Source organism: Pseudophryne corroboree, chromosome 1 (assembly GCF_028390025.1).
Source record: "Pseudophryne corroboree isolate aPseCor3 chromosome 1, aPseCor3.hap2, whole genome shotgun sequence".
Classification (NCBI taxonomy): domain Eukaryota; kingdom Metazoa; phylum Chordata; class Amphibia; order Anura; family Myobatrachidae; genus Pseudophryne; species Pseudophryne corroboree.
This window is the reverse complement of record NC_086444.1, coordinates 389,094,423-389,104,306: the sequence shown is the minus strand read 5'-3', so window position 1 is coordinate 389,104,306 and position 9,884 is coordinate 389,094,423. Positions and strand designations below refer to the sequence as shown.

Here is a 9,884-nt window from a genome sequence, read left to right as displayed (position 1 = left end):
TGGACATATAAGTCTTCAGTCAATGTTGTTTACATTGTGAGAGTTTTATTGGACAAAGGGAGAGAAAGAAGACTCTTTTGTGGGTGCACTCTTGTATATTTATGAAAGTATCAAAGGAATAGATTAAAATTCAATATTTATTGTTGATAAACGTAAAACACATAGTAGTTGAATATGCAAATGAAAAAAAGGGGGGTAGAATACATAAAAACAATGGAACCGATAATATAGATGTTAATGTCAAATGATGGTTCAAAAGCTGTCTGGGTGGTTACAATCTTTCAAATATATGGTCAATCCATAAAGTCTCAATTGGCTGCCTAAACTGTATATTTATTAACGTCGAGCTAGACACTTAGCGTCTCAATGGTAATGATATGAACGGCTGTATTGATTACACCTGGCTATAGGATACAGATAGAGAACAGATTGAAATAAGGAAAGATGAATCTGCTGTCGGTGTTAGACACTGAGCCTGGCCGCCCAAAATTTTCTACTAAACCAGGTATTCCTCAAGAGTCTCCCACTTGAGTACTGACTTGGCCCAACACTGCTTAGCTTCCAAGATCGGAAGGATTCGGGCGTTACCAGTGTGGTATGATAGTAGATAATTGATGATTGCTTCTGGAATCACTGATGAGAGTTCATGAATACCATAAATGGTGGAGGAAAGTCATGAGTACAAAGAGAGGGGGGAGATGAAATGAAAAGAGGGATCTGCTGCCAATGTTAGACAGAGGTGAACCCCTGAATCAATGGTGAGAGTCCCGTAATTATAGTGATAGTCAGAAAATGAAGCTTGCTGTAAAGCGATAGTTCATATAAATAACTGATGATAACTAGTCAATATGAAGAAAGAACAAAGAAGAAAAATTCTGTAAATGGTATCACAATGTTGATACTGATTGTAATTAATATCTATCACAGAAATTGTGCATATATGTCATTAATTAGTTGATGAAAATACATACACCTCTAAAATGAGATGAATATAGGCAGAAATAATTGTTGGATAATTAAATTAAATGGATTAAAGGATCCACAGTGAGAAATGAATAAATCTCAAAATTGCAGCAACTAGAATATTATACTTGATGTCACTATTAACGAGCTATTGCAAAGGAAAAAAGCTATGATAGATTTGATGATGCAAAAAGATAGATCATAAGAGAATAATAATATAGCCACTGTAATGAATAATTTTAAATACTACTTCAGTGGTATATATTGCATATAGGGAAGAAGACAATTTTAATAGCACGGGTGACCTGAAAGCAGATATTACCCGTGTCGATGTCTCTATGAAGATCTGATGCTGTGTAACGGAGGAATCGGGTGCCGTGTGCACCCACAAAAGAGTCTTCTTTCTCTCCCTTTGTCCAATATGTTCTGCTACTGACTCTGGGTGCACCGCCAAATTGAGATCGATTAGAAAAAAAGAAAAAATATTTTCTTTCCTTTATCAGTATATTTTGGTAAATAAACTATCTGTTGTTTAAATCTACTTATCAACTGTGCGGTATAACCCCCATACATGATTGTGAGAGTTTTTGAAGACATTGGACCTTATACAGAGATGGAAGGAAATTATATATCCATTGCTCCAAGAAAAAAAATAGTGCACATTCAAACATTTTGCAAAGTTGCTGGTATCTTGAGAAGTTGCTAAATATGTGTATCCACTCTAGCATTGGCACCTGGTTTGTTACTAATCATCATCAATATGCACTTGCACCTGCCCTACACATGGTGTAAAACACACACCACCAAAATGTATATTTTTCCTTATGTCCAGGTTTACATAGCTTTCATTTGTATGAACATATCCACAGCTATCTTTGACTACATAAGACTGCCCTGACTGCCCTGTCACTATTCAGTTCCATTTCTTCAGTCATATGTCTAAATGCAATTAAAAGTCAGATTACCTTGAATTGCTTGTTACTTATGTGCACCAATGTGTTGCTTATGCACAGTGCAAATTCTCAAGGCCATAGGGATGGTACCCTACTGCCTAGAGAGGCAATTTATGGTACATCATTAGGACAAGCCTGGCACCCAGTGCCCTCTTCATAAACTCAAGTGCTGGCAGCAAAAGTGGTAAAGGCCAGCACAGGGTGTACAAGTGCTTTTGAATGGATCTGCAAATTTGCACAATACAGTTACTGTATTGGTGTTTCTTTAGTGTGGCATGACTGAGAGTACCATAAGAGAGAGAGAGAGAGAAAGAGAAAGTAGTTTGGAGGTACAAGGAGAATCTATATAACCAACTGGAATGTTGAAATTACGCAAACATAATGGTGTACATATCATTGGATAAGAAAACATACAAACAATCAGAGAAATGTATGAGATATTGTTTAGGTATTCCAAGTGAATGTTAGATGTCAGCCACATGCAATGGGTTAAAAATATAGTATTTATTTAAAAAGATGGAAAAGTGAGTGATGGGAGCTGATATTGATCAAGATGGTAGAAATGTAAATGTGTAACCTTGTGAACACATCACTACCTTCTCATGCACCTTTTGGGATAAATGAATGAGAGGCTTATAGCTATTATTAGCACAGACAGGAGAAGTGGTTTAGAGTCTAAGGGGTAAATTTACTAAGATTCATATTTCATTTGTGTTTGATCAAGATCAAACATGGGTGATATAGAAAAGACATGGGTGCTTTTTTTAAACTAAAACATTGGCATTTACAATGTTCACGTGATTTTGTTAATCATATTTTCCAATGGTGTATGTGCTCGTGTTTGGCTGCTGCATTTGCCATACATTAAGACTGTACAGATCAGTAAGTTATGTGCAGACTTCTATATGTACATGTGTAAAAAAAGAGGTACAAGATGAAAAGAAACTGTGGGATCCCCTCCCCCCCAGAAGCATAACCAACCGTAGCCTCTTTGAGTCTGTCCTGGTTCTAAAAATATGGTGAATAAGACGTAGGGATCCCCCATATTTTTTTAAACCTCTGGATGCCTACTGGACTATAGAGGACTGACCTACACTGAAATAGGTGAGTATTTTATTTACAGGTTATGCTTGATTTCACTGGACACAAGGACCAAAGGGCTACAGGGGATGTAGGTAAATATGAATGAGTGTAAGTATGTATGTGAGTGTGAGTATGCAAGAGTGTTTTATAAATGTTTGCTTTTGTAGTATTATTCAGTTAATAAGGCACCCACTGCATATAAATGAAATATATAATTTTTGGTAAAAATGTTTTAAATTATATTTATTATATATCCATTTAATAGTAATGAAACGAATGTGATATTTATGTTGCCGTACATATTTTGTGAAAAAAAGTACAGATATTTCAGTGTTTTATGGTGGTGTGCACTACAGCTGCTATGCTGGGCCACTGGGGAAGCTTCTAGAGTTCCTGGCAGCAGTTGGTCAGTTTCTAGCTCCCCCTAAGAAAGCTCACTGTATATAAGGACTCCTAGAGGCAGTTAGCCAGTTTCAAGTTCCCCTTGTGAGTTGTGATGAGGAGGCTGCCTCCACCAATGAACGCAGCAGGGGAAAAGCTATAAGCATAATGGCTGTGCCTGGAGCTTTGGAACGTGTAGCCAGTGCAGTACTTATTAGATTGATTCGGGTGGTAAAAAGCGACAATGAGGCTCCGTGCTGATCACCTCACCCAGCAGCTGTGGGACTAAAGGAGCACCGGAGATTGGATAGCAGAGCGGAGGAGGAATGGTCAGCATTGTCCTGACTGAGGCAGTGCTTTCTGACATAAGCCCAGACATTGACAGCAAAAGTACAGAAGCCTTCAGCGGCTTCATCCTGCGTGGTTGTGAATTTAAGGGAGTAGTCAGGGGAGCACCCTAGGAGGAAAGACGTCTATTACAGATGAGAGGGGAGTGAGTTGTAATTGTGTTAAACCCTAAATACAGCCACACAACAGCATCACAAGTACAGCTACCGTATTATGCACCTAGTGCTTCCCACAGTTAAAACGCCAGCCCTCAAACAATAGAGGAAGCTAAAACCTATGGTAGCATTATATGAGAGTTACATTATAAACTCATTGCCAAAAACTAGTTCACCTAAGGGCTAGTTGTCCACAGAGAAGATAAAGTAAAGTATAGCTGCATTTTATAGATTACTTATTTATAGGGGAGTAGTATGTTATGCCGGTGGTCGGGGTACCGGCACCCAGCATACTGTCACTGGGATCCCAACCAGCTGCCCGAGTGCAAATGAACCCCTTGCGGGCTCGCTGCACTCGCCACGTATCACTCACCACTCTGCGGGCATGGTGGCACACTATGCATGCCACCAGGGCCGGTGCAAGATTTCTTGGCACCCTAGGCAAAATTTGTCCTGTCACCCCATCCTGTCACCTATGCCAGGGTTTCAACTGTATCCTTGCTCCTCTGTACCGCTTCCCCCTTCCCGTCACCTGTGTCCTGGATCTCCTGTCCCACTTATCCCAATCCCATTAACTGTAACCCTTGTCCCAATCCCATCACCTGTGTCCCAGCAACTCTGTACCACCGCCCCCATCCCGTCACCTGTGTCGAGAGTACTGTGCCGCTTTCTCCCATTCTGTCATCTGTATCCTGACTCCTCTGTGCCCCTTCCCCCATCCCATCATCCATTTCCAAACTCTTCTGTATCGCTTTCTCCCATTCCGCCACCTGTATCCTTGCTCCTTTGTGCTGCTTCCCCTATACCATTATCCATTTCCTGTCTTCTTTGTGCCATTTTCTCCCATCCGGTCACTTGTGTTCTGGTTCCTCTGTGCCGCTTCCCCCCTACCTGTCACCTGCAACTCTGCACCTCTGTGCCACTCCCCTCTACCCTGTCACCTGTATCCTGGCTTCTCTGTGCCACCTCCTCCCATAGCATCACCTGTGTCCCAGCTTCTATTTACAGCTTCCCCCCATTCTGTCATCTGTATCCCGGCTCCCCTGTGCCGCTTTCTCCCCATTCAGTCACCTGTATCCCGGGTCTTCTGGGCCACTTACCACCCATCAGATTATCTGTATCCCGGCTCCTCTATGCCGCTTACCACCCATCCCATCACCTATATCCTGGCTCCTCTGTGCTGCACCTGGGACTTGTTACTAAGGGGTCTATTCATTAAGAAAATGAAAACTGAATTGTTACTTATCACTATACATCGCATGGCTTCGATCCGATGTATGGCTGCAATAAGTAGCAATTCATGTATACTCACCCTTCCAACGAAGCACTGCGAAATCCGGGGGTCCAGTGGTGACGGCTTCTGCAGGCAGTCCCCTCTACTATGCACGGAGCCAGCCGGTGGGTCCCTATGCGCATGCGCCACCTGTTGACCTCCTGCCAGGCAGCAGTGGCTGCTGGGAGGTCAGGAGGCTGAGCCAGCATCGAGTGCGGACAGGGAGCAGGGAAGCATTGAGCTTCCCTTCTGTCTCTGCACCACATTTCAGGTTATACCATCCTGAGAAGCAGAAATTTGAGCTTTCCACTCCTTCATGAATCGCACTCACCATACAAAAGTATGGTGATGCGATTCAGGCACAGAGCGGGTATGCCGCTGGGGAAGTTGGGAACTGCTCCCCGGTAACCCGTTGTATGGATTGCACTAGGCAGAGAAAAGCCCTGTTTTACGCAAAACTTGGCTTTTTTCTGCTACTTGAATAGACCCTTTATAGCCCTATCTACAGTACATGTTAAACATCAATACATCCCCTTAATGAGTTCCCACAAAATATTAGTAAAGCCTCCCCTCCCCCCTTACACACGCACACACACACACACACACACACACACACACACACACACATAAATTTAAGTCACACACAAATAACATTAATATACCAAAATAAAACATTAATGCATGACTCCATAATAGTACTACACCCCCACCCAATATAATATTGCTGCAATACCCGCCTCCCCAGATTATATTACTAAACCCCAGATAACATGCAAATGCCTCAATAAAAATAATATATATATATATATATATATATATATATATATAAATCACCATAAGATACTTACCTCTGCTTGAAGGAGGTCCTGTAGTCTCCTGTCAGTCATCATCATGGTCCCCCATACTGTAAAACTGCAGAAGACTATAGCATAGCACTGCAGGCTCAAGACAGTCAGGAACGGAGGATTGAAAAGGGGTGGAGCCTGAGGAGGAGGTGGAGCCTCGGGAGGGGAAGAAGAACATTGGAGGCTGGTCCTGGGGGACTGTGCAGAGAAGGAAAGGTGGCGGACGGAGGGCACCGCTGCTGCAGGCTGCACCAGACATGTCAGGCTGTGACATGTCTGCAGACTCAGCAAGACAGCAGTTGGGAAGTTTGGGAGCGGCAGCCGCTGGTTATGAAAACCACAGCCGCCGCCAGTGATAAGTAAAATAAGGATGTCTACTGTATTTGAGAGACACCCTTATGATGCCAGCAGCAACAGAGCCACCCGCTCAGGTGCCGGCGCCCTTGGCAGCCTAAAGCTGCCTAATGGTAGCGCCGGCTCTGCATGCCTCGCTGTTTATTCTCCCTCTAGGGGGGTCATGGACACCCAAGAGGGAGAATAGTTGTCGATATTCTGGTTGTTGGGATTCCAGCACGAGTATGCTGAGTGCCAGGATCACAACAGCTGGCATATTGAATACCACCCTTTTATAGAGTGTCATGAGTATTTATTAAAGTAGATACTCTGTCAAGCTAATGCTTGGACTGTGGCATTTACACATATTTACATAATTATACAACGGTGAGAAGAGATTTGTTTGTGTCAACTATCCAATAGTAAGTTATCAACATTAGGAGGACAATCGAGTACTTTTTTTCTAATTATTAGGAGAGAAACTGTATATGTAATGAACTGACAACCAGATTCGAGGTCAAAAATCTGCAGTACTGTACAGTATATCTGAGAGCAAGTGAACCATACTGTCATTGGATAGCTTTATTTTAAATAACTAGAGACAAGTGTAGCTATTGCTCTTTGATGCAATTGTAGAGCTAAAAAAAGTTACAAGTCTCTTATTTTTCCATTATACTATAATATATTGTACAAGTCATTTACCCTAAACGAGCAAGACTCAGCTTCACGGACCTCAAATTCTGTTTCACCTAATTAGGGGCGGATTGGGATGAAAGCAGCCCTAATGAGTGTGTGGCCTGATGAGGGGGTGGGATCTGTTGAGTTGGTGGGATCCCTCCTCATAAATCCTGAGTTTACACAGTTGTGACCTTCCTTGCGTCTTTTACTGCAGTTGTATTTAAGACTAATTTATAACTCCTAATATTAGCAAATCAAACAGATAGTAGTACAGAAGTATAAACTAATTAACTGCTTAAGCATAAAAGACTAGTACATTTAACAACTTTCATATTCCATTTTCCCTTTGTAAGTTATACGTAGGGACAGCAATAACCCTAAAGAAAAACCACCTAGGGCCCCAACATGCACATATTTTATGCCAGGACTAATAATACCCAGGTATTGTTGAATGAACTGTATTTTTTTTGTGTTGTATGCATCCACAGTTGTAACCCAAATGCATAGAGTGTATTGACTTAAAATAAGTCAATGGAGATATTGTGATTGGTCTAATGATAAGTACTTTTGGATGTATAGCTAAATTCTTAACCTATATTAAAATTTACAAACAGTACTTACCTGATTATGTGCAGCCATGTAAGATTCAACTGGAGGATCCTAGGAAGGGACCCCAAAGACAGGTATAATATATAAATGTTATGGAGGTGGTTTAAATGCTGAAAATTCAATGCTTGCTCACACATATTCCTTTCCCATTATATTGGTAGCACATAAGGTATTTAAGGCTTACCCAAGCAAGCCTACATTGAGTAAATCAAAACTAAGCTTGAGTGGAGGCAATAAAGAGAAATGTAACATCTAGCATAGAAAGGGAGTTACACTTTCTATGGTGTGTGTGTACTGTCTTTATTTTAATATCTCTTTTACAGGGGTACTACAGATAAAAGCTGGCCCTTTAATGGCCTGCATGCTGGTACTTGTTGTTTTCCAAGTACTAGCATGCATGGAGGCTTGCTGGAACCTGCAGTTTAACCTATAAAAGACAATATGAATTCTAATTTTTACACTTGAATTGCTATCAACTCGGCACATGCTACCCAGGGGTTTAAAGGATAGCCTTGGGTGCCCTGCAGTGGGGACCCCTTGATTAAGGGGGTCCTCACTCCCCCAGAAATCCCTGGCCAGGACTGGCTATTTGGTAGGTAATTATATGGCTGCTGAGACCAATATAAAAGTGCCCATTGGCTATGGCATTACTTCTATGGCTAGTAGAGCCCAGTGTTGGTAGAGCCCCTATGCATCTTTTCCCCTGTATTTTTAGAACCAAGGCTTACCCAAAGAGCCAGGGGCTGGTTATCCTTATGGGGGGGGAGGGGGAAATTCAGTTATTGTTCTATTTTTTTTAACCACTTAAACACATTTTATCAGAAAAGCCTGCACGGATCTTACTGATCTGAGCAGGCTTCTTTAAACACACTGCTGAGTGGGATGTTTATTTGAAAAAATGTATTTTGCTCCGAGTTTGCTTAATTGTGATGGGTGTGAAATGATTCTAGGTAAATTCCTGTGTTTCAGTGCTGTCTCTGGAAATGACATCCCAGTTTAGCTGATGATGTATTTGATTGTACACCCATGATTTATACTTCTATTTGATCTATCATGCCTGTGTCTGGTCTTTGGTAAATTTCTGTGTTTTAAAAAATTATCAAAGACTCCTGTTTTTGCCAACTTGGACAAACACGGAGCTTTGTAAATTTACTCCTTGGAGATGTCTAAGCAGTGAAAAGAGTGGAGAAGTGAGCCAGAGAAGAAGTTGCCCATGGCAACCAATCAGCTGTTTTGTATAATTGTATAGTATGTAAATTATGTGTTACTTCAATGCTGATTGGTTGCCATGGCCGACTTCTCCACTGATACAAAAATATGTTTCACTATTATCAATGTCATCATGATCATGCTCTCATGTGTTTTTTAGCACCAAAAACAAAGAACAGAATGAGTAAACATACTGAAATTAGGACTAGTTACCATACAGACTATATACAAGTCATGTTTTTAACATCATTTGATTATTATATGAGTGCTTTATTTTATATCTTTAGACAGGTGGTTGGTGTTTGTTATAAATATAATATGGTGTTTTAATAGGACAAGAAGGGGGAAATATATATATATATATATATATATATTATATATATATATATATCACAAACTGATATATTCTGTGTGTGTCAGTATTCCTGACAGGGGTATATATTTTACAAACAAGGGCAATGTCCATTGTCTGGTTATATGAGACCAAAACAAGACAAGTGTTTGGAGTTGGACATATGTCAACATTGGAATGTTTGTGTCTTCATTTGGAGACAATGGCATTTCACCTTGTGTGTTAATCTATATAATCCATGTTACACATAGTATTTGTATGTTATTTCTAACACTCAATTTGAGGCAACAGTGCCACCTACTGTTTCTTAGCATTTATGTATATTTCATAATATGAACTTTGTACATATGAAATATGCTTACTCAGGAGTTCTCCAACCTATATAAGATAGAAATGTTCAATGTTAAAGCAACCTAGACAGCCTGGATGAAACATGGACTGCAGAAGTGCCAGGTTGATCTGACTTTTACTCAGCCTCTAGACACAGAGGGCGAAGCTCCTGAGTATGCTGATGTGATTGCTGTATTCAACACCTGCTGAATTGATCAATAACCTTAGCTAAGTATACAATAAATTCATACACTGTATTAATATATTCAAGTTGTTTGTTGAAGTACTTTTCTGGGAATCCCCCCATTTGGGTCTCCTCGAACTTAACCCACCTGTAACAGTACATTTCTCCATTCTTTTCACTGCTTGGTA

At 40.8% G+C, this 9,884-nt stretch overlaps 1 pseudogene; it reads right to left on the bottom strand.

Annotated features, from left to right (window-relative positions):
* Positions 1–490: 490 nt before the first annotated feature.
* LOC134948767 (5S ribosomal RNA) lies at positions 491–609 on the bottom strand (annotated as a pseudogene).
* Between the last annotated feature and the right edge of the window lie 9,275 nt (positions 610–9,884).